The sequence below is a fragment of the Bufo gargarizans genome, chromosome 6 (assembly GCF_014858855.1).
Source record: "Bufo gargarizans isolate SCDJY-AF-19 chromosome 6, ASM1485885v1, whole genome shotgun sequence".
NCBI classification, from domain to species: Eukaryota; Metazoa; Chordata; class Amphibia; order Anura; family Bufonidae; genus Bufo; species Bufo gargarizans.
The window spans coordinates 13182951-13209973 of record NC_058085.1 but is presented as its reverse complement, the minus strand read 5'-3'; the positions used below and the strand labels follow the sequence as shown (position 1 = coordinate 13209973).

Below are 27023 nucleotides of genomic sequence, written 5' to 3'. Positions count from 1 at the left end.
GGATCTAGCGGCAGAGAGCACCTCCCCCACCGTCAGAGGGTCATCCATGGCCTCCGCACCTGCCGGATCAAGATGGTTAGTGATACCTGACAGGAATTTATCGGTGGCCTTCCGGTCGGTGTTCTTCAGGGAGTAGAGGTCGCTGTAGAAGTCTGTGACGACTCCCATTAATTCCTCCTTCCCTGAACGCATGTTGCCGTCTCGGAGTTCGTTCAGGGGCGTGTGGCCGGCGTGGAGTTTCCTGAAAAAGAACGAGTTACACTTCTCATCCTTGTCCAGGTTTTCCACTTTGGAACGGAAGACGATTCGTCTGGATTCCTCCTCAAAGTGCCTTTTCAGGCTCTTTTTGGTCTTCTCCAGGTCCCCCCTCACGTCCCAGCCGCACCGGTGAAGATCCTGCAGGGACCGCAACTCACGCTGCAGTGCTCTGAAGGCCTTCTTTTTCTCACACGCCTGATGTTGTTGCTTGGCCTGAAAGAAACAACGAAACTGGACTTTAACATACTCCCACCAGTCACTAGTACATTTAAACAAGCATTTGTTGTTCCGCCAGGCTATGTAGACCTCTCTAAGTTCCGCCAGCACATCCTCACGATTCAGCAGTGCGCAGTTCAGCTTCCAGGACCCACGGCCCGGGGGAAACCAAAGATTTTTTTTTTTTTTTTTTTTTTTTTTAAAACCTTTCAGGTTTGGATAACACTAGCAAGTAAACAAGCTCGTTAACCAAATCATCATCAGGCTTCTTTTACTTCAAAATTTATAACAACATAATTACAAAAATACAAGTTGTTTCCACTTTTTGAATTTCCATATACCCTCAGCATCAATGCACCCCTTCCTTTTATCCCACAAGTAACAAACATATAGACGACTTAAAAACAATTTAACACAATCCACCTCATCCCATACCTCCCTTCTATACATGTACAAGTTCCTTGCCTCCCATAATACCTCTTTAAGGCAAGCCATTATAAGCCACAACATTCGGCTCTCTTTTTGGCCGGACAAACCAATACCAAACAGAACAAAAGCAAAAGTTACATAACTTAACCCTGTTAATTCCTTAACTAACCCACCCACCCTCTTAATAACTTTTTGGGCAAACTTACAGTTCCAAAATACATGCACAATACTTTCTCTCCCCCCACAACCCTGTCTTGGACACACATCACTCCTCACTAAGTCTCTATTTTTTTGCACCTCTCTCACTGGCAAAGCCCCATGCATACTCAACCATACCAAATCCTTTTGCTTGTTCGTCATCCCATCCGTTCCTATACTCTTCCACACCTTCTCTGCTTCTGCTGAAGTCAACAAATTAATCTCTGCGACCACCTCATCTTTCTTACATACATCCAATACCTTCTTCTTATTTTTTAGCTCATTCATACTCAGACCAGACAAACCTTTCTCTTTCACAAATTTCTCCATTTTAACATACCAATAAGGACTAATAAAGGCCACCGGTTGCCTCAAATTCCTTTCACGCCAACCCAATCGACACAACAGCCAACCCCCCGTATAACTCAACATGCAAACTACCTTACCACCCCCATTCAACAATCTCAAAATATTCACCATAAAATTCATATGCAAATACAACTCAACATCCGGAAACCCCAAACCACCATTCTTACTAGACTTCATCACACTCATACGTTTAACTCTCTCCATTTTCACACCCCACAAAAACAAGAACAACACTCTATTAATCTTTCTCAACTCAATGTGCGTTGGTGGGAAAATATTCCCAATATACAACAAAATTGGCAAAATCACACACTTTATCACCAATATTTTCCCAGTATATGATAACTCTCGCATTTTCCAATAATTTAATTTCTTATCTATTTTATTCCTCACTTCATCCCAATTCTTCTGGCCATTCATCCTTTCATCAAACCTAACACCCAACACTTTTATATCATCCACTACTTTCACACCCAAATCTAACACATCACATCCACCACCAAAGCACTTCACCTCACACTTATCCCAATTCACTCTAAAGGCTGAGGCCCCACAAAAAATATCTGAGATCAACTTAGCCCTTTGCAACTCAGCCTTAGTCTCACTTATCACACATACATCATCCATATACCCAAGCACTTTAACACTCATACCACCACTCCCAGGCACACTTACACCTCTCATAAACTTATCATTCCTAATCAAACAGAGCAAAGGCTCCATAGCACAAATAAAAACCGCCGGCGAAAGCGGGCATCCTTGTCTAACCCCAGATCTAACGCTAATTCTATCACTCTCCATTCCATTCACCAAAAGTCTACTACCTATCCCATCATACAAACTTCTAATCGCACTAACAAACACTCTCGGAAACCCCATTCTTTCTATCACCCTAAACAGAAAATTGTGTGAAAGCCTGTCAAAGGCCTTTTCAAAGTCCAACGAAAACACATTCACACTCCTGTCCCTCTGCAATCCGTCCCACAAAACATCCCTCAACAAACTCAGATTCCCAGATATACTTCGTCCAGGCACACCACACACTTGTTCTTCTTGCACAACCTGCCCAACCACTCTACTCATTCTCTTTGCAATCAACCTAGCATACCCCTTATAATCAGCATTCAGTAACGTTATAGGCCTCCAATTACGCAGGTCACTTCTTTCACCCTTCTTAAAAATTAACACCACCACTCCTTCCTTCATTGACATACTAATCACACTCTCTCTCCACATATACTTATACACCTCAACTAAATCTTTACCCAACAAATCCCAGTATTTAATAAAGAATTCCACTGGAATTCCGTCCCTCCCTGGCGTTTTGTTTCTAGCCATACTATCAACTATCATCCTAACTTCCTCCTCAGATATCTCCTTCTCTAACCCTCCTAAATCTTCAAACCCTATCTTATGCTCTAATGCCCCAAGGACCTCCTCCTCCAAACCCACATCCCTCCATTTTTCCCTATAAAGCTCCTTATAGAAATTCTCAACCACTCCCCTTACCCCATCCCCACCTATCTCTACCCCATTCATATCTTTCACCCTTTCTAACTCCATCCTTCCTCTTACTACCTTTTTAAAGAAAAAACGGGAACAACGTTCATCTTTCTCCAACACATCCATTTTTGTTTGATAAATTATTTGCTTCCCTCTCTCTCGCAATAGATCACTCAAAACCTTCCTCTCCTCACACAATCTCTCATCCACATCATAACCCATTTCCCTCATACTGTACAAAAAATCCAGTTTCATATTAGAACTAACATACCTATTCCTTCTCCTCGTTGCCCATTTATATCCCATCCTCTTAAAGAAAACTTTCACTCTCTCTTTCATCCAATCCCACCAATCCAAAACACATCCAAACTCACGCTTCTTCCGACACCATACACCGTAAATTTTCTTAAATTCCTCTTTCACACCCTCATCGTCTAACATACTCACATTCATCTTCCACACCCCTCTTCCATAATTCTTCACTCTCTCCAGTTCCAATTCACACTGCAAACACTCATGATCCGTGTATCCCACTCTTACTTGTGAGTACCTTTTAACCAAAAAAGCACTGGAAACAAAAATGTAGTCTATCCTGGAATGTATGCCCCCTCTGTCTGCATGGTATGTATTCGGGATTGGCTTGATCTTGCATATCTTAACAACATCCCTCAAAATATTATCATTCATATTTTGGTTGAATAATGTACTAGTGACATCCATTCTATCACCCTCTAGTTGACAGTTAATATCCCCGACTAATAAACAAGGAATCCTACCTGGTAAAAAGAGCTGAATTTTTTCAAATAAATCCTTTCTAAGATTTTTGTCTGCAGGGGCATATACATTAATAATTCTAAACATAATATTTCTAAATTTAACAAAAACCATAATACATCTTCCTGATTCAATGTTAATATAATGGTCAATAACAAAACTCTTATTTTTAAATAAAATACCCACCCCATCATTTTTATTCCTTGATGAAGTGGACCAAACTGATTCACCAAAACGCCATTCCTCTTTTTTAGGACTTTCATCCAGTCCACATTCCTGCAAACAAAAAATATCCCCTGGCCTACTGGCCAGATCTTCCAAAATGGCGGTCCGTCTGGCTTTATTTTTAAAGACCCTCACATTGAGGGAACAAACTGAAAAATTACTAAGGATTAAACATTAAGAAATTAACACACAAGATTACGAATTGGGAGGCATCTGCATTACCTCTGCAAGATGTTCCACCTCCTCAGCACCCAAGTAGGGGGAAGAGCCCCCACTTAGCGGACTCAACATCGCTTCTGCCAACTCCAATGCCGAGAACGAATTTTCTGAAACAAATTCTGGGGACTCCGGCAGTTGTTGTCCACAAGGAGGAGTATCATCCCCTTGGCTCTCCGGAACCGGGTCCCTTCTGGGCCTTTTTGCCCCTTTTACTAACTCCCATCTATCCTCCCCAAACTGGAATACACCATCAGAACTTTCCGGAATAACCGGCTCCATCTGGAGGACAAGAGGGGCCTGGGCTGGCTGCCCCTGCTGAGAACCCCCTGCCGCCTCCATAGGTTCCGGCCCCGACGGCTGCTCACCCTCAGATTGGGCCCCCACCTCCACTACAGGGTCCACAATATTACCGTCCGGTCTACTAGGGCTCCACCTTTTCTCGATCAGCCTGGTTGTTTTCTTGACCACATCTGCGAAAGATGGGGTGCCCTGAATTAGGGTCTTTGGGCAGTCCTTACAAGCATGCCCCGCCTTACCACATGTGTCGCATTTGCGTGCCTTATCACACGCCCCAGCTTCATGGCCAGGTTCCTTGCAGTTACGGCAATACTTCCCAATTGTGCATTCGCTCATCACATGGCCGAACTTGAAACATTGGCGGCAATTTTTTGGCTGCCCTTCATAATACAGGAAACCCCTATAGCCCCCAATAGAGAAGTTCCCTGGTGGGTGTTTAACACCACCTATCCCTTCGGGGGAGGGAGACAGTCTTACCCAGAACCGATGCTTGCCGGTGGCCAGTCCCCAACGGTCATACAACTTCTGCGGGCCTCTGACTGTAGTAGAATACTGTAACAAAAAAGCACGGACCAACTCCATAGGGGTAAAGGGGTTAAAGAGGTGAACAGTTACCACTCTTTCCTCCATCAAGTAGGCCGGAAGAATGTCGAATTTGTGCAGAATCGACTGGGGGTCCTCCTCCTTCAGGGACTTCGCTTTCTCATAAATGTCCACGCAGATCCCCTCCTCGATGAGAGTAAGATCGAAGCGCCCAACCTTCGGGAAATCTTGCAGGCACAGGATGTATCCAAAATCGAGCTCCAGGGTCTTCACGATGACGTCCTCCACCAAGGTTTGCCTTCCAATCTGAAACATATAAGCTGGCTTGACCAGAAAACGCAGAGTATTACGTACTCCCTGACGCTCCATACCGGCAGGATGCCGCCCACGATCGCTTCTCCAGTGGTTTGGGACTAGGCCGCTCCCCTATAGCAGCAGGGAGGTAAGACCCAGGCTATGAACCTGAGCCCCTCTCCCAGGCCGAGGAGTCGGGTACCCTCACCACCACCTCTGGCCAAGACACTTGATCTTAGCCAAAAGGCCGAGAAGCGATAACCCGCTTGGTCTCGACAACGGGGCCGCTGTTCGCAAACGTAGAGCACTTCTCAAGGCAACAGTCTACAGGCCTCAGCCCCAAACACAGTCTGGGAGGCTTCTCTCTCTCACAAACCAGGGAAAACGTGCGTCCTACGCGCTGGAATCAGCAGCATGCTCTACTTCGTGTTTTTCGTATCTGCATAGCTCTGCCCACAACTTCTGGTCACGCCTTTTCATCGCACGCAATTCCTGGTGTCAAAGAACGCCAAGCAGAAACACGCATGAGGAGTGAATGGAGAGTAGTAGTGTGAAGAAAAAAATAAATAAAAGAAAGGCTGTATGCATTGTTGATTGTGATGTCACTGCCCCATTGTTGAGTGTTCCGTCAGGGCCCTTGTGATGTCATCCAGTGACCTGACCTTACTTGACCTCTGACCTGACAGGACTCTTGTGACACGTGCAGTGTTCCTTCCATTGGCCAGACAAGGTAGGTCTAGCTGTTGCTGATACATAGGAAGTGCTGGACTACATTTTAGCCTACAAGTCATCCAGTTTCAAAGATCCACAAGAGGGAGACACAGGCAAACAAACTTTACTTATTTAATAAAGCACTAGGAAAACAAAATTGGTTACATCAAGCCAACTTGCTACAAAAGGGTCAATTCAAAGGAACAACTCAGCAGACTGCCCAGGTGTGCACAACAGGCCCAAATCAAAAGAGAGGTGCACGGAGTGGAGGTCCAAAAACTGCATTCAGGTGATATCCAAACACTTCATTCAGGTGATAAGCCAATTAACACAACAATTAAGCCATCAATCTTAATTGGATTTGGACTGTGAGGAGAGGTGACTGGCTGGGTTGCTTGGTGCTGGAACAAACCCACACACAGGTGATGCAATTAACAGATTGACAGGCTAGATGCAGCAGCAGGGATGCAGAAAGCAGCACTGCAAAACCCTCACAGTGGAAGGAGAAGCTGAAGTGCAGGACTGACTCCAGAGGCAGGGCACAGCAACTTTCCACTTGCTTGCTGGAAGGATCATACTGTTTTTTCATACTGGAATAGAAGGGGTGCACCGGTCCTGGAGGTACTGCAATACCAGGTCAATGCGTGGAGTGGACAGAGCAAGCTCTTTTTCCATCTCCCTGTTCGAAAAATCCATTTAATATATGGTCCCCAGATAGGGGACGTATCAGATATTAAACTGATAAGAACAGATTTTTTTTTTTCTCAGTAAGTAGACATAACCATACTCAATCAGTCCACTCCAACGTGGCTCAACACATAATATGTCTATTTTACATCATTGGAACCCTACAAAACAAAAATTAAAATAAAACCCAACATAAATTCAGGATCTACTGACATATTGGCTCCATTGAGATGTTTTCCAGTTTTTTTCCGCTTCATTTTCACCGATCCTCTTTTTATCCAATAAATATATAGTAAAAATCCTAGATAAAAAGACTTTAGAACATTTCCTTGGTGTTAAAACGACTTTTTAAAAAATCTGTAAATTTCTAACATCCCACAATACCTCTTTAAAAACTGAGAATAAAAGCCAACACACACGTGAGTTTGCTAAAATCTTGAGATCCTGACCAATAAAAACGTTCTCATAGCTAAAACTCTTCCATCCCGTCAGTGCTATAAAAAGGACTTTTAAAATATTAAAAACTTCTTTCGCATAGCAGCACTCCCAAAACAAATGGCAAAGGTCTTCACTTTCTCGACAGTCTTCTCTTGGACATCTCTCCACCACTCTAATGCCCCTAGTGTTCAAAAACATTCTGGTCGGGAGACATCCGTGAAAACTGAGCCATACCACATCTTTCTGCTTGTTTGAGAGGCCTAAAAAATTAAAAAGCTTCCATATTTTTGCAGACTGCGCAGAATTGCAGAACGGTACATCATACAACAATTCCTTCTTCCTTCCAGCTGTTATTATCTCATTTTTTTCAGGTTTACTTATAGAGCCTAATTCGTACTGATCATAAAAAGATCTGAGTACCACATAAAATTTCGGGATGACAAAAGCAATGGGTTTACTCAGTTCTCTTTCACACCAGCCCCATTTAGTAAACAACCATCCTGCTAAAAATCTGCACATACCTGCCGTCCTACCATTGCACTTTAAAATTTTAAAAATAAGTAAAAAATAATTCCTTTGGATAAAAAAGTCTATATTTGGGAAGTCGTACCCACCAAATTCAGTTTTAGTCATAACAGCAGCTCTTCTCATTTTCTCCATTTTAGACCCCCAAAAAAACACAAAAATACTTCTTTCCATCCTCTTCATCCACAACTTTCCGGGTGGTAAAATAATACAAGTATATAAAAGCAAAGGTAAAATCATGGATTTTGTAATTAAAACTTTCCCTTTCAGAGATAGCTGCCTAAGTCTCCAAAAGTTCAGTTTTTTCTCCACCTTTTCTTTCAATCTTACAAAACTCTTCTCATTTTTACTTTTCTTCTCGAATATAATTCCTAGTATCTCTGCCTCTTCTTTAATAGGGATCCCCTCCACATTCACCTCCACTTGCTTACCATAGTTCACTAATTGACATTTGTTCCAGTTAACACTCATCCCAGTCATACTACAAAATATTTTCATGTGCAAATTCACCCGGTTAAGATCCGCTTGATTTTGACAAGAAAAAACAGCATCGTCCATATATCCAAAAGACTTGATCTTCTTCCCAGAACTCCCAGGTATAAAAACTCCTTGAATACGTTTATCTTTTTGGATCGATTTTAAAAGTGGTTCCATGGCGCAAATAAAAAGGATCGGGGAGAGAGGGCAGCCCTGCCTAACTCCAGACTTAACTTCAATTGCTGGGCCCACCCTTCCATTAATTAAGATGTGACTAAAAACATTAAAATACATGCCTCCAATCAAATCTAAAATTTTCCTTGGGACCCCCATCCTCTCCAATAGTAAAAAATAAAAACGTATGTGATATTTTGTCATAAGCCTTCTCAAAGTCCGTGGTTTCAATAAATAAAGGGATGTTATTAAGATCAGCATAAAAAATCATATCTCTCAATAAAATTAAATTATCTGATATCCTTCTACCTGGGACAGCACATACTTGATATTCATCCACCATATATTTCACCACTTCACTCAACCTACTTGCCACTACCTTTGCCACAATTTTATAGTCACAGTTGAGAAGTGTGATTGGTCTCCAATTTTTAATATCTTTTTAATTACCTTTTTTATAAATTAAAGTCACCATCCCCTCTCTCATGGTATCAGATAAAACCCCATTATTAAAAATAAAACGTACTACACGACAAACTTCTTCTCCAATAATATCCCAATACAATGAATAAAATTCTACAGGAAGACCGTCACTTCCAGGGGTCTTCCCACTCGCCATCCTTTGCACTGTATTTTTAATTTCATCATCCATTAAATCACCTACTAAAACATCTTTTTCTTCCTTTGGAATATTATCTGAAATCACTTCACAGTATTCTTTTATCTCACTATCAGAAGCTTTACTTTCATTTTTAAAAAGTGCATCGTAAAAACCACAAATATGATCTACCATCTTATCACCAAAAACTTCACCATCCGGGGTTAAAACTGACTTAAAAACACCCTTTGATTTAAAACTCTTTTTTTTAAAAATACCTGGAACACTTCTCATCCTCCTCCAAATGTCTTACCTTGGAATTATACACAATATTTTTTCCTCTTGCAACAAACTCCTTTTTCCTTGCCTCGTTTATTTCTTTAATTTCATCATCCACCTCCCAACCACAGCTTTTAAGCTTATAAAGTGCTTCAATTCTACCAATCAAAGCATTTTCCTTTTCCCTCCTCTCCTGTGCTCTTTTCACACATATATTTTTAAAAAAGGAAGCAAACCTTCCTTTCGCCCAGTCCCACCACTCAAGTATACAATTAAAACACTTCTGTTTGCTGACACATGATAAAAACACTTCTGTAAAACTGTTTTTAATTCCCTCTTCCTCCAACAATCCAACATTTAACTTCCAATACCCTCTACCAAAGATAATGGACTCAGAAAGACCTATTTCAATAAGAACCATCTTATGGTCAGAAAAACTGGTCATCACATGGTCACACCAGGTCACCTCCGTTCCATCAGACACCAACGCATAATCAATTCTGGACCTGGAACGACCACTATCAGCAACATATGTAAATTTGTCATCCCCATTGACCATCAGCCCAGCATCCTTAAAATGCAAATCTTGGATCATCTCATTAAGCAAGGTAGAGGTTGCATCAATTTTCACATCTGAATTACTGTGTCTATCTTGTATACTCCGAATACAATTCAAATCTCCTAAAAGAATAATATGGTCACGACCAGACATAAAAAGCTTAAGGCCCCTTTCACACGGGCGAGTTTTCCGTGCGGCGAACGTATGGCACCCGCACTAAATCCTGACCCATTCATTTCTATGGGGCTGTGCACATGAGCGATGTTTTTAACGCATCACTTGTGCGTTCAGTTGAAATAGCAGCATGCTCTATATCGTCCGATTTTGACGTGACGCAGGCCCCATAGAAGTGAATGGGGTGTGTAAAAATCGGATGGCATCCGCAAGCAAGTACGGATGCCGTGCGATTTGCACGCACGGTTGCTAGGAGACGATCGGGATGGAGACCCGATCATTATTATTTTCCCTTATAACATGGTTATAAAGGAAAATAATAGCATTCTGAATACAGAATGCATAGTAAAACAGCGCTAGAGGGGTTAAAAAAATAAATAAATAATTTCTCACCTTAGTCCACTTGCTCGCGAAGCCCGGCATCTCCTTTTGTCTCCTCTGCTGATGAACAGGACCTGGGGTGAGCTGCTCCATTAAATAGAGGTTAAGGACCTTCGATGACGTCACTCCGGTCATCACATGGTCTTTTACCATGGTGAATCACCATGGTAAAAGATCATGTGATGTACCATGTGATGACCGGAGTGACGTCATCGAAGGTCCTTAACCTGTATTTAATGGAGCAGCTCACCCCAGGTCCTGTTCATCAGCAGAGGAGACACAAGGAGATGCCGGGCTTCGCGAGCAAGTGGACTAAGGTGAGTTAAATTTTTTATTTTTATTTTTAACCCCTCTAGCGCTGTTTTACTATGCATTCTGTATTCAGAATGCTATTATTTTCCCTTATAACCATGTTATAAGGGAAAATAATACAATCTTCAGAACATCAATCCCAAGCCCGAACTTCTATGAAGAAGTTCGGGTTTGGGTACCAAACATGCGCGATTTTTCTCACGCGAGTGCAACGCATGACAATGTTTTGCACCCGGCTCTTATCCGGGCAAAAAAACTGACGCCCGTGTGAAAGAGGCCTAAGGGTTTCTAAGAATAAAATACGTTCACGTTTCAAAGCAGGGGCATACAAGCTAAAAACTTTAAAACGTTGTCCTAAAAACTCCAAACTTAAAAAGACACATCTACCTGGTAACACAACTTTAAACTCCAACACATTAATATTATTATTCTTCACTAAAATCCCAACACCTTCGTTTTTATTCTCCGTACAAGGTGACCAAAAGGATTTGCCACACTCCCACTCTGACTCATGAGGGGCAGACCTTATTGCGCATTCTTGTATACACAAGATAGCAGCCTTAACACCTTTTAAAAAATCAAAAACCGCAGCTCTCCTATTACTGGATCCAATACTTCTCACATTCAAAGTAGCTAAAACCAAACTCATTATTAAGATGTTAAAAATTGTAAAATCCATAACTATTTTAATGACTATTGGCTATCCACTTTTCTTTTGACTGTAGGCGATCCTACATCAGAATCCCTGAAAGTAGTATTAGACCACACAGGATCCTCCTGGCTTCCAGACCAAACTCCACCCTCTCCTTTCTTTGGTCTTTTTGGAACAGAACCAGGAGTATTTAAATCAATTTCCAATTCCTCATAATCACTACTTACTTTTTGCCCAGGAGTTATGGGAGCATCTGAATCACATCCACTCATCTGGTATTCCATATCTTCACCTTCTCCCACAACATGATCTGGACATTCCTCCTCCTCTCCCTCATCACATTCATCACTGCTAGAAATTTCACCACCAAAATTCCTTTCAAGGGCAGCAACAGTCTCCTGAGATCTCACCTTCTTCTTCTTTTTTTTCCCAGAAGCCCTCTGCCACTCCTCCTCATTTGAATTTCCCTCCAAAACCGCCTCTCCCTCCATGTGGTCACCAAACACAGTCTCCATTTTGTTTTCATTTTCACCACTTCCACTCTCCTTCTCATGAGTAACATTTGGGACAATAACACTTGCACTGTTTTTCACACGCTCAGCATATGTCCCACCACTTGACCGCTGCACCCTACTTTTTTTCTCCACAATTTCTGCACGTGACTGCCTGTTATCAAACAACAAACATTTCCGCGCCAGATGATCCCCACTTCCACACACATCACAATAACGCTTTTCAGTACAGTCTTTCACCATATGCCCAGTCTGCCCACAATTCCTACACACATCACCTTTTTGTGGACATTCCTCTTGTAAATGGCCATAATTCATGCAGTGTCTACAGTATTTGAGTTGCCTCTGATAAAAACAGAAGCCTCTCTCTCCCCCTATAGAAAAAACAGCAGGAACCACCATATTCTTTTTAAATTTTACAAAAAATCTCCTCTTCCAATTAAGGTATCCATGTTTGTTTGTTAATCTTTGGTCAAAGCTCACTTCGTCACAATACCGTCTTAAAAAGGCTACCACAGTCATATCACCAACCTTAGGGTTATACATATGAACCACTAACGTTTGTCTCACCATTTGAAAGGAAGGAATAATTTTAACATGTTGCAGAAACGCCGGCTTCTTCTCCTCTTTCATCTTCAGCAAATCCATATATATTCTTTGGCACAACCCCTCGGAACAAACCGTTAAATCGTAAATACCCTGTTTAGGGAAATCTTGTAAAGCCAATACATCCTTTACATGTAGGTACTCCAACTTCTTCAACACCTCTCCAACGACTTTATCCAGACCGATGTTCATCCGGAACCCATCTTCTACCTCCAACCGCACAGTGTCCTCGAGACCTCGAGACATTTTAAATAGCGCAGGTTCACCAAAAACAGCTCAACCACTGGATCGCACTCAATAGCACCCAGGGCCCCCCGTAATGAGGACCCCGAAAACTCCTTGCCGACCAAGACCAAATCCGACACCTTTCGATGCTACACTTGATCTTAGCCAAAAGGCCGAGAAGCGATAACCCGCTCGGCCTCGACACCGGGGCCGCTTATCGCCATTGCAGAGCACTTCTCAAGGCAACAGCCTACGGGCCCCAGCCCCAGACAAAGTCCGGGAGGCTTCTTTCTCTGACAAACCAGGGAAAACGTGCGTCCTACGCTCTCGAATCACCAGCATGCTCCTCTTCGTGTTTTTACTATCTGCATAGCTCCGCCCAACACTTTTGGTCAAGCCTTTTCTTGGCACGCAATTCCTGGTGCCAAAAGCGCCAAGCAGAAAAAATGATAAGGAGTGAATGGAGAAGTAGTGAGAGGAAAAATAAAAAATAAATAAATAAAAAATAAGGGCACTGTTGATTGTGATGTCATGGCCCCATTGTTGAGTGTTCCATCAGGGCCCTTGTGATGTCATCCACTGACCTGACCTTACTTGACCTCTGACCTGACAAGCCTCTTGTGACACGTGCAGTGTTCCGTCCATTGGCCAGACAAGGTAGGCCCAGCTGTTGCTGATACATAGGAAGTGCTGGACTACATTTTAGCCTACAAGTCACCCAGTTTAAAAGATCCACCAGAGGGAGACACAGGCAAACAAGCTTTACTTATTTAATAAAGCACTAGGGAAGCAAAATTGGTTACATCAAGCAAACTTGCTACAAAAGGGTCAATTCTAAGGAACAACTCAGCAGACTGCCCAGGTGTGCACAACAGGCCCAAATCAAAACCAAGGTGCGTGGAGTGAGTGGAGGTCCAAAAACTGCATTCAGGGGATATCCAAACACTTCATTCAGGTGATAAGCCAATGAACACAACAATTAAGCCATCAATCTTAATTGGATTTGGACTGTGAGGAGAGGTGACTGAATGGCTGGCTGGGTTGCTTGGTGCTGGAACAAACCCACCCACACACAGGTGATGCAATTAAGAGATTGACAGCAGCAGGCTAGATGCAGCTGCAGGGATGCAGAAAGCAGCACAGCACAGCCCTCACAGAGGAAGGAGAAGCTAAAGTGCAGACTCCTGAGGCAGCAGCAGGGCACAGCAACTTTCCACTCGCTTGCTGGAAGGATCCGTGAAATCCATCACTCAATTTCATTCTGTTTTTTTATACTGGAATCGAAAGGGTGCACCGGTCCTGGGGGTACTGCAATACCAGGTCAAGGCGTGGAGTGGAGAGAGCAAGCTCTTTTTCCATCTCCCTGTTCGGAAAATCCATTTAATATATGGTCCCCAGATAGGGGACGTATCAGATATTAAACTGATAAGAACAGATAATTTTTTTAATTTATTTTTTTATTTTAGAACAAAAATTCAAAGTTTACATATACAGGACTCAACACCATACAGAAAAACAACACCAAAACCAAATACAAGACCCGTACATCGTCTAAATTAATACTTAATCAAAAATCTCCACTTTTTGAACTTCCACATTCCCTCAGAATCCAAGCCACCACCGTACTGTTTATCCCACACATAAATTACATAGAGCCTAGACAAAAATAATTTTACACACTCATTCACAGGCACAATTTCTCTCTTAAAGACTAACAAATTTCTTACATCCCACAGACATTCCATAATACAAACCATAATGAACCACAAAATTCTTTCATTTATCCTCCCACTTGCACCAATACCAAACAACCCAACTTTCCAATCCAAATTCGCCACACCCGTCAATTCCTTCACTAAACCACCCACACTTCTCCATACCTCATTTGCATACCCACACTCCCAAAACAAATGTCTTGCAGATTCATCCTCCCCACAACCTTCCCTTGGGCAAGTTTCTGTTCTCACTAGATCTCTTCTTTTCTGAAACTCACGTACTGGCAAGATGTTTTGAAACCCCATCCACACAATGTCTTTTTGTCTGTTTTATATACCAGCAGTCGACAATTTCTTCCACACACTTACTGCAACATCTGAACTCAGCCCCACAATATCACATGCATTCTCACTTTATCTAACTTTCGCCATCACTTTCCTCTTATCCTTAAACTCATTCATTCCTACAGCCAATAAATCATATTTTCTGATAAAACTCTCAATCACCTCATACCACACCGGACATTTGAACGACACAGGCACTCTAGCATCCCTTTTACACCACCTCAGACCATACATCATCCATCCAGCCATATACTTCATCATATAAGCACAATTGTTTTGTTTTTCCACCAGACACACAAATTTTTTTATATAATTTAAACCAAGAAAAATTTCAAAGTTTGGGAAATCCAAGCCCCCGTTCATACATCTTTTATACACATGCTCTCTTTTCAGTCTTTCCATACAACTTCCCCAAAGGAAAGAAAAAACCAATTTCTCCGCCCTCTTAACTTTCTTTGAACACGCGGGATAAACTCCAGCCACAAAAAGAACTATTGGCAAAATGACTGCCTTGATAATTAACACTTTCCCTGACAGCGAAAGGTCTCTCATTCTCCAAAAATGTATCTTTTTTTCTTTCTTCCGCACTCCTCCCAACTCTCCTTCCCTTTCAAATCATCATTAAATCGGATACCCAACACCTTCACATCCCCACTCTCATTCTTCACATTCTCCAAACAGATACTCCTATCACCAAAACATTTAAAACTACATTTACTCCAATTCACTCTAAAAGCAGACACCCCACAAAACATATCCAGCCATAACCTCCCTCTCCTCATAGTAGCCAAATTATCACTAACAATCACAACGTCATCCATATATCCTAGTACCTTAACAGTTTTACCCATACTTCCTGGAATCAACATACCTTTCATCACCTTATCCTTTCTTACCAAACACATTAACAACTCAATCACAACAATAAAAAGTACAGGCGACATAGGACAGCCCTGCCTCACACCACTCTGCACATTCACTTTTCTACTCAACCAACCATTGATCAAAAATTCACTCAACACATTCTTATATAAACTCTTCACACTATCCACAAAACTCTTTGGGAACCCCATCCACTCTAGCACAACAAACATAAATCGGTGAGCCACTCTTTCATACGCTTTTTCAAAATCAATTGAAAATAACATGCATTTCTGTTTTCTATACATACAGTTACCAATCACATCTCTCGACAAAATTAAATTCCCACTCATACTCCTACCGGGCACAGCACACACTTGACTCTCATTCACAACCTCACCAACCATATCCCGCATCCGAGTCGCCAACAACTTAGTATAAATTTTGTAGTCTGCATTTAATAACGTGATAGGTCTCCAGTTCTCTACCTTATTTCTATCACCTTTTTTAAAAATTAAAGCCACCACACCCTCCTTCATAGACTTACCTATTTCTCCATTCTCCCACATATACTTACAAACCTCCACAAAATCTTTCCCAATCCACTCCCACATTCTCATATACAACTCAATCGGCAATCCATCCTTACCCGGCGTCTTATTTTTTTTGCAGCTCCAAACAATCTTTCTTACTTCCTCTATCGAGATATCCTTACACAACAAGACTTGACTATCCACACTAAGTTTCTGATCCAAACCATTTAATAACTCCCACATTAGACCTTCATCAATCCATTTTTCCTCATACAACTTCTCATAGAACTCTTCCACTACACCAATCACACTTTTACCACTAACACACTCACCACTGTTCTTAATCAGTTCCCCCATATCCTTCCGTTTATCACATACTTTTTTAAAGAAAAATCTAGAACATTTTTCATTCTTTTCAATCATATCAACTTTCATCCTAAAAATAATCTCTTTGCTCTTCCTTTCCATAAACAAATTCTTCTTCCTTCTTGCATCCTCTAACAGATCTTTCACCTCCACTCCCATACCACTCAATTTCCTCAACCACTCAATCCTCCAATTTAGTTCCTTGTATTCATTTCTCAACCTTCTTGCTCTTTTATAGGCCCATTTCTTAAAAAAGAGCTTAATTCTTGACTTTATCCATTCCCACCAAAGTAACACATTCACAAAATCATTCTTTCTCAGCTTCCACCTTTCATACTGACACTTAAAACCTCTCATCACGATCTCATCCTCCAACAGAACCATATTTATTTTCCATACACCCCTACCATACCTAGTCTCTTCATCACCTTCCACACAAACAGACAAACACATATGATCAGTGAATATAACATCAAACTGTAGCATTTTTTTTTACAATTTAAACACTTGGACAAAAAAACAAAATCAATCCTGGACGTAATGCCCCCCCCCCCCCCCCCCCTGTCTGCCTTATAGGTGGCAGGTGGTGGCTTTCCTAGCGTCAAGGCTGCATCAACTAAAGAAAGATCTGCAACTATTTTACACAACTTATTCCCTGTTATGTCTATCTTCTCCCCTTAAACCGTACAATTAAAATCCCCTAACCAAATTGTCGGCATCCTGCCTAACAACAAAATATTCAACTTCTCTAACAATTCTAATCGCTCCTTTTTCTCCGTAGGACAGTAAACATTGACTACCCTCACCCTCCACCCTTTATAGTTAATCATGGCAATAACACACCTTCCCGCCTCCACCACCGTATAATTCTCAAAAGAACAGTCTTTATTACATAATATAATCCCAACACCGTTGTTTCTATTTACACAGGAGCCAGACCATACTGGGCCCCCATAAGTCCACTCACTAGCAGGCACCGGTTCAGCAATGCCACATTCTTGTAGACAAGCAATATCTGCCTTTTGGTTCTTAATCCAGTCGAAGATAGCAGTTCGTCTGGCTTTAGTTTTCAATAACCTCACGTTCAGAGATATAACATTGAGTTCAGTTTTACCCATTATAAGATGTTATTTCGGGTATAGTTGTCTGTATCCCACAATTTTTATCATCCTATCCCGCCTGGAGGTTGGCCTCCAGAGGCGAAGTCTCTGGCCCTTGCATCATTCAAATAGGCAGCATTTTCGGGAATACACGAGGTAGGATATACATCCTGTCCAATCGGACTTTGCTCCTGTTCGGTGCACTGTGGAGGTAGTAAGCAGGGTTTTTTTACAACGGCATCCAAGATTTCCTCTGCCGGTCTCAGGGTAGGTGATATAAAGGCACTAGTAGACGCCATGTCTCCTTGCTCTCTTCTCTCCTCATCATGTGATTCCTCCATTTCGTCCCACCCAAACTTCGGGGAACTACCTAAGGGAGAGAGCGCCTCCCCTTCCCCACGGAGATCTGAATCTGCTCCGAAGATTTGGGGAAACTCTTCCGCTTGAAAGATATCCATCTCCACGTTTTCTCTGATTTCTTCCAAGGCAATAGAATGAGTGGACTGCTGAATATTCTCAGCCGGCCTCGTGTTGGTCTGCGACTGAACTGGCATTTGGGAAGATTGCTCTGACGTCTGCGGTACCTGTTCTGCCTCCTGTGAAGGCCCTTTAGCTCTTGCCCTGACAGCATCTGCATAGGTATTCTTTGGTCTGGGGTCCCGGGAAGGGCAATCCTTGAATGCGTGACCTTCTTTTTCACAAAGGTTACAGATGATGGGATTTTTGCAATCCTTCGTAATATGCCCTTCTTTACGGCACTTTGAGCAAACAACAGCACTTCGATCACAGTACTCTTGTATATGTCCATACGCTTTACACTTACGGCAGTAAGCTGGAGCGTCCTGAAAGAAGATCAAGCCTCTGTCTTTACCAATCGCAAAACTTTGCGGAGGATGGCTCATTCCACCCGGGCTTAAATGATCAGGTCGGAATCTCACAAAAAATTTATGCTTTCCTGTCCATAACCCGTGGCTGCCCATGATCTTATGCGAGTAAGTAACTTTTTCACAATACTTGGTCAAAACCAGGAAAATGTCATCGGTGTCCACATATGGGTTGTACATGAAGACAACTTGGTGCACATCTCTATTGTGCAATATGGTAAAGGTCAACCCATCCAGGTCTGGGTTATTTTTATTAGTTTCCAAGTACATGTATAGGTTATGGCAAGCGCCAATGGAAGTTAAAACCAACACACGGCGTCCACCAATTCTATCTTGTAAGCATAAGACATCAAGCATCTTGACATTTAAAGTTTTAAAGAGTACCTCTTTTACAAGGAATTCATCCGTGAACTTGTCCTTCTTTCCTTCCTCCACAGAAATCGCAAAAGCATTCAGGACCCGGAAATCTACAGTCCTAGCGTAGTCGATACGTACGCCCATCTCCAGTCTTCTGATCGCCTTTCCTGGTGTCCTCCCTTCTCCCAATAGCAGCGAGCAGCTTTAGATAAGCTGCAGGGCCAAGAGCATGGTCGGAAGACCTTCTGGCAAGACCATGATCTTTGCCAAAAGGCCGAGAAGCGATAACCCGCTCGGCCTCGACAACGGGGCCGCTGTTCGCAAACGCAGAGCACTTCTCAAGGCAACAGTCTACAGGCCTCAGCCCCAAACACAGTCCGGGAGGCTTCTCTCTCTCACAAACCAGGGAAAACGTGCGTCCTACGCGCTGGAATCAGCAGCATGCTCTACTTCGTGTTTTTCGTATCTGCATAGCTCCGCCCACAACTTCTGGTCACGCCTTTTCATCGCACGCAATTCCTGGTGCCAAAGAACGCCAAGCAGAAACACGCATGAGGAGTGAATGGAGAGTAGTAGTGTGAAGAAAAAAAAAAAAAAAGAAAGGCTGTATGCATTGTTGATTGTGATGTCACTGCCCCATTGTTGAGTGTTCCATCAGGGCCCTTGTGATGTCATCCAGTGACCTGACCTTACTTGACCTCTGACCTGACAAGCCTCTTGTGACACGTGCAGTGTTCCGTCCATTGGCCAGACAAGGTAGGCCAGCTGTTGCTGATACATAGGAAGTGCTGGACTACATTTTAGCCTACAAGTCACCCAGTTTAAAAGATCCACAAGAGGGAGACACAGGCAAACAAGCTTTACTTATTTAATAAAGCACTAGGGAAGCAAAATTGGTTACATCAAGCAACTTGCTACAAAAGGGTCAATTCTAAGGAACAACTCAGCAGACTGCCCAGGTGTGCACAACAGGCCCAAATCAAAACCAAGGTGCGTGGAGTGAGTGGAGGTCCAAAAACTGCATTCAGGGGATATCCAAACACTTCATTCAGGTGATAAGCCAATGAACACAACAATTAAGCCATCAATCTTAATTGGATTTGGACTGTGAGGAGAGGTGACTGATGGCTGGCTGGGTTGCTTGGTGCTGGAACAAACCCACCACACACAGGTGATGCAATTAACAGATTGACAGGCTAGATGCAGCAGCAGGAATGCAGAAAGCAGCACTGCAAAACCCTCACAGAGGAAGGAGAAGCTGAAGTTCAGGACCGACTCCAGAGGCAGGGCACAGCAACTTTCCACTTGCTTGCTGGAAGGATCCTTGAACTCCATCACTCAATTTCATTCAGTTTTTTCATACTGGAATAGAAGGGGTGCACCGGTCCTGGAGGTACTGCAATACCAGGTCAATGCGTGGAGTGGACAGTGCAAGCTCTTTTTCCATCTCCCTGTTCGAAAAATCCATTTACTATATGGTCCCCAGATAGGGGACGTATCAGATATTAAACTGATAAGAACAGATTTTTTATTTTTATTTTTTAAAACCGCTCAGGGTTAAATATCAGCAATACAGTATGCAAGATCGAAAACTGGCTTCATACTCTTCCTGCTGTTACCAAACTAATCATCGCAGTTATATTTTATTTCGAGAAAAGTACTAAATTAGATTTTCACCAGAAAACGCCATTTTGAGTGCTTCCAAACACCTTCTGCATCCATACCCTTTTTCTGACAATCCCATAGATAGATCACATAAAGCCTTGACAACACAATCTTCACACATTCACAAACCGATACCTCTTCCCTTTTGAAAACAATCAAATTACGGACATCCCACAAACTTTCCATTACACATAACATAATAAACCACAACATTCTTGTTTTCAATTTCCCACATGCTCCCATTCCGAACAAAGCACACCTTAAATTAATTTTTGCAACCCCAGTCAATTCCTTTGTCAAAACTCCAAGTTTCTCCCATACCTCTTGTGCATAGTCACATTCCCACATCAAATGCATAATAGATTCACACTCACCACACCCTTCTCGTGGGCATACATCCGATCTAACTAAATCTCTTTTTTTCTGTACCTCACGCATCGGTAAGATATTGTGAAAACACATCCACGCAATGTCTTTCTGACGATTTGTTACACCCTTTTAGCAAATTTCTTCCACACACTTTCAGCTTCATTCAACCTCAAACTTAAAATATCACACACTATCTCCTTCTGCCTAATTTTCTTCATCACCAACATCCTATTTTTTAAAATCATTCATACTAAATGATAACAAGTCATTCTCCTTAATAAACTTCTCTATCATAACATACCATACCGGACACCTGAACGCAACGGGTACTCTAGCATCACGCACATACCATCTTAGACCATAAAACATCCAACCTGCCATATATCGCACCATACAAGAACTTTTCCTTTTCCTGTCTACCAAAACCACTGCTAACTTAATGTAACTTACCCCTAAAAAAAGATAAAGATTAACAAGCTCCAGACCACCATTCTCAACTAGCTTATACACATGCTCTCTCTTCAATCTTTCCATTCGTGTGTCTCCCATAAAAAAGTTAAAATAATTTTTTCTATTTTTTTTTCACATTTACCGGATAAACTGAAAAACTAACAGAATATTTGGAAGTATCACTGCCTTAATAATTAACACTTTACACTTTAACACTTTACCTCCCAGAGTGAGATTACGCAATCTCAACAATTCTATTTGTTTTCTATTTTCTTTCCGCACTCATTCCAACTTTCATACCCCTTCAAATCATCATTAAACCAGATTCCTAAAATTTTAACAGCACCTTCCTCATTCCTTACAGACTCAAGTTTGATACTTTTATCTCCAAAACACTTAAAGGTACATTTCTTCCAATTTACCTTGAAACCTGAAACTCCACAAAATAAGTCTAAACACAATCTTCCTCTCCTAATTGCAGACATATTTTCATTCAAAATCACAACATAGTCCATATAACTCAAAACATTCACCGATTTACCCATACTACCAGGGATCAACATTCCACGCATAACCTTGTCCTTCCTCATTAAACATAACAAAACTTCAATCACACAAATGAACAACATTGGTGACATTAGGCACCCCTGTCTTACTCCTGATTTAATCCAAATCACCTCACTCAGCCATCCATTCACCAAAAATCTACTCTTTGCATTCCTATACAAACCTTTTATGCAGTTCAAAAAATTATTAGGGAAACCCATTCGTTCCAAAACAATAAACAAAAACTCATGCGCAACCCTGTCAAATGCTTTCTCAAAGTCAATCATTAAGAGCATACATCTCTGCTTCCTACTTACACAATCTCCAAGCACATCACGTAACAAAAGTAAATTATCCGACATACATCTTCCAGGAACAGCACATACTTGATCTTCATGCACCACACTTCCAATCACTTTCTTCATCCTATTAGCCAATATCTTACTGAAAATTTTGTAGTCAACATTTAAGAGTGAAATTGGTCTCCAATTTTCCAATTTTTTCCTATCACCTTTTTTGTAAATTAACACAACCACACTTTCCTCCATACTTTTACTCAACTTACCATGCTTCCATATGTACTTACAAATTTCAACCACATCCTCACCAATCCAGTCCCAAGCTTTTACGTATAACTCAATCGGAAAACCATCCAAACCAGGCATTTTATTTTTCTTGGCATCCACAACCGCTTTTTTAACTTCATCCACAGTGATCTCCTCACACAAAACACCACACTCTTCATCATTAAGACGCATCTCCATATTCTTCAACACATCACCCATAAGAGTCTTGTCAATCCATTTAACCGAAAACAGATCTTGGTAAAAGTTTTCAACTGCAGACATCACCTCTTGCCCTTTTAGACATTCCCCTTTTTTGTTCATCACTTCTTCCATATCCGTTTTCTTACCACACACTTTCTTAAAGAAAAAACTAGTGCATTTTTCATTTTTATCTAAATGTTCAACTCTAGATCTATAAATAATTTCTTTCCCCTTCCTCTCAGTAACAGCATTTTTTTAACCTCATCCAATATGTCATTCACATCTACACCTAATACCTTAAGTTTTACTAACCAGTCATACCTTGCACACAAATCTTTATATTCATTCCTCAATTTTTTTGCATTTTTATATCCCTTTTTACGAAAGAACATTTTCATTTTAGATTTAACCCAATCCCACCACTCTAACACATCCCTATACTCATCTTTTCTTTTCCTCCACATCTCATATTCCAAGTGAAAGGCAGTCATAACACTTTCATCCTCTAACAGATTTAGATTAAGTTTCCATACACCATTTCCATGTAACTTCCTCATCACACATTCCAAACGGCAAAATAGAGCCCTATGATCAGAGAAAGGGACCATCTTGAGTGTGAACTCTTTACATTCTATTCCATTGTTGAAGAAAAGGTAATCTATCCTAGAACTGATATTGCCTCTGTCTGAATTGTACGTTGTTAAAGGAGGTTTTGCCAAGCACACAGCAGCATCAGAAAAAAGAAAAATCTGTCAAAATTTGATTCAATTTGTTCCCAGTGATGTCTTTCTTCTCCCCCACAATCTCGCAATTGAAGTCACCCAGCATAATTGTTGGCATTCTTCCAGTCAAGTACACTTTTAGTTTCTCAAACAAGTCAAGTCGTTCATCCTTTCGCACTGACCCATAAACATTCACAATTCTCATCTTCCATACACCATACTTCACCACAGCAATTATACATCTACCTATATCCACCACCGTGTAGCTATCAAAACTAAGCTTTGGATTATTAAGTAGGATCCCTACACCATCATTCTTATTAGTTAAAGAACCAGTCCAAACTGACGCACCATTTGTCCAGTCATTTTCGCATGAGTGGTCACTGATACCACACTCTTGGAGGGCAATAATATCTGCCCCTTGTTTTTTAAGGAAATCAAAAACTGCTATCCGTCTCGCCTTAGAGCTTAATACCCTTAATACATTTAAGGATAGCGCATTAAGTGAAGTTTTGGCTTCCATACATTGATCTTTTGTAAAACATAATAACAGCGGTCCCAGATCTTTCTCATCCTATATTTCCTTGTGGGTGGTAGCTTGACGTGAAGATCCCTACACCTATCGGGTCTAAAAAATGAGCATGATGGATTTGGGATGTTGCATACACACCTGTTCTGATTGGGCTTGCGTCTTCTCCGCCTACTGGAGGAGTCAATCTCTGTCATTTCGGAGTTCCGCCACTTTTAGATGGGATGAAGAAAAGTCACCCTGACCTTCTCCTTCTTCAGTTTCTGTTGCAGCTCCAGTCCAGATAACCGGGGTTCCAGGAGATCAAGCGAGGGAAACTTCCCCCTCACCTTCAACCACTCCCGATAGACCAGCCATAATCTCGGATATTTCCGGAAGGATGTCATCTGCTGAAGAAAGCTCAATCCCGCCTTCCTCCTCTGCAGGTACCTCTGTTTCAGGCTCTTCTACTTCAGGCTCTTCTACTTCAGGCTCTTCTACTTCAGGCTCTTCCACTTCAGGCACGGGGTTCACTGCCCCCCGCCCTGGTGGGTCCCACAGGATCCCTCCTAAGGACATCCGCATATGTATGGACCCCGGACTTTGAAGGGAATTTACGAAAAACATGACTTTCTCCACAACAAACATTACACACCGGTAAGTTTGTGCATGAAGCAGCCAGGTGTCTTGACTTGCCACACTTGTTACACAGAAGGGAAGATCAGTACATCCCTCCTGGGTATGGCCATACTGTCTGCATCGCCGACAATACTTCAGGGCACCCGTAAAAAAGAGGAGACCTGCATCTCTCCCGATGGCAAACCTTTGGGGAGGGTAGCGCATACCACCCGACCCATCCACATCCTCGGCAAAACGCACATAAAATTTGTATTTGCCTGTCCACAAACCTTCTGAGTTTTTAATTTGGTGAGAGAATTTTACGTACGAGCAGTATTTACGCAAGAACATTTCTATGTATTCCCTTCTTACATGCGGGTTGTACATTAGCACAACTAGGTGCACATCATCCTCATTATATAAAACAATGAAGGTTAATCCATCCAAGGTTGGATTTTTCTCATTAGCTTTTAGAAGCAAGTAGAAATTATTGCAGGCAGCGGAAGAATTCAGGACCAAAACTTGCTTACCTCCTCTAGGATCTTGAAGGCATAAAATGTCCTCTCTCCGTAAAGCCAAAGTCTTAAACAGAACTTCATGCACCAGGTACTGCGTCGTGAAGATGCTCCTCTTGTCCTCGTCAATAGCAATGGCAAAGCCATACTTGACCCAGGGTTCCCCGGTCTCGGCGTACTTGATCCTCATGATCGCTATCACAGGTAAACTCGGGACTAATCCGCTTCCCCTATAGCAGCAGGGAGGTAAGACACTGGCTATGAACCAGTGCCCCCCTTCCAGGCCGAGGAGTCGGGTACCCTCGCAAACCACCCCTGACAAGACACACGATCTTGCCAAAAGGCCGAGAAGCGATAACCCGCTCGGCCTCGACAACGGGGCCGCTGTTCGCAAACGCAGAGCACTTCTCAAGGCAACAGTCTACAGGCCTCAGCCCCAAACACAGTCCGGGAGGCTTCTCTCTCTCACAAACCAGGGAAAACGTGCGTCCTACGCGCTGGAATCAGCAGCATGCTCTACTTTGTGTTTTTCGTATCTGCATAGCTCCGCCCACAACTTCTGGTCACGCCTTTTCGTCGCACGCAATTCCTGGTGCCAAAAGCGCCAAGCAGAAAAAATGATAAGGAGTGAATGGAGAAGTAGTGAGAGGAAAAATAAAAAATAAATAAATAAAAAATAAGGGCACTGTTGATTGTGATGTCATGGCCCCATTGTTGAGTGTTCCATCAGGGCCCTTGTGATGTCATCCACTGACCTGACCTTACTTGACCTCTGACCTGACAAGCCTCTTGTGACACGTGCAGTGTTCCGTCCATTGGCCAGACAAGGTAGGCCCAGCTGTTGCTGATACATAGGAAGTGCTGGACTACATTTTAGCCTACAAGTCACCCAGTTTAAAAGATCCACCAGAGGGAGACACAGGCAAACAAGCTTTACTTATTTAATAAAGCACTAGGGAAGCAAAATTGGTTACATCAAGCAAACTTGCTACAAAAGGGTCAATTCTAAGGAACAACTCAGCAGACTGCCCAGGTGTGCACAACAGGCCCAAATCAAAACCAAGGTGCGTGGAGTGAGTGGAGGTCCAAAAACTGCATTCAGGTGATATCCAAACACTTCATTCAGGTGATAAGCCAATTAACACAACAATTAAGCCATCAATCTTAATTGGATTTGGACTGTGAGGAGAGGTGACTGGCTGGGTTGCTTGGTGCTGGAACAAACCCACACACAGGTGATGCAATTAACAGATTGACAGGCTAGATGCAGCAGCAGGGATGCAGAAAGCAGCACTGCAAAACCCTCACAGAGGAAGGAGAAGCTGAAGTGCAGGACTGACTCCAGAGTCAGGGCACAGCAACTTTCCACTTGCTTGCTGGAAGGATCCTTGAACTCCATCACTCAATTTCATTCAGTTTTTTCATACTGGAATAGAAGGGGTGCACCGGTCCTGGAGGTACTGCAATACCAGGTCAATGCGTGGAGTGGACAGAGCAAGCTCTTTTTCCATCTCCCTGTTCGAAAAATCCATTTAATATATGGTCCCCAGATAGGGGACGTATCAGATATTAAACTGATAGGAACAGATTTTTTTTTTTTTTTTTTTTTAAACCATTCAGGTTGAAATGATTCACCAGCGGGAAATATTCCTTAAACCAAGGAACTACCATTTTACCAAATCATTTCAAACTCATCATCATGGTACAAATTTATTAAATTTAACATTTAAACCAAGAATCTCCATTTCAAAATTTTCCAAGACCCTTCTGCATCCAACCCATTTTCTAAATCCAACCTATAAAAAAAATACAAATTACTCATAACCAACCTTACACAATCATCCACTTCAAAAATCTCCTTTTTGTATACATATAAGTTCCTCGTATCCCACAATACTTCCTTCACGCATGTCAAAAATAACCACAACACTCTATCCTTCTCACGACCAAGCCTACACAAACCAAACAATACAATATCACAACTTAACCTTTTCAAACCAGTCAACTCCTCACACAAGGCACCCAACCTACACCATACTTTCTGCACACTATTACAGGACCAAAAAA

General features: G+C 42.1%; 2 non-coding genes and 2 pseudogenes across 2 annotated transcripts; all 4 read right to left on the bottom strand.

The window, feature by feature from the left end:
* Positions 1-6635: 6635 nt before the first annotated feature.
* LOC122942671 lies at positions 6636-6815 on the bottom strand (annotated as a pseudogene).
* A 7103-nt stretch (positions 6816-13918) lies between these two features.
* On the bottom strand, positions 13919-14110 carry LOC122942721. Its single transcript, XR_006390666.1, has one exon. It is a non-coding gene; the product is annotated as a U2 spliceosomal RNA (small nuclear RNA).
* Positions 14111-20167: 6057 nt separating this feature from the next.
* LOC122942729 lies at positions 20168-20348 on the bottom strand (annotated as a pseudogene).
* Positions 20349-26391: 6043 nt separating this feature from the next.
* On the bottom strand, positions 26392-26587 carry LOC122942743. The gene has a single exon (XR_006390682.1). It is a non-coding gene; the product is annotated as a U2 spliceosomal RNA (small nuclear RNA).
* Positions 26588-27023: the final 436 nt, after the last annotated feature.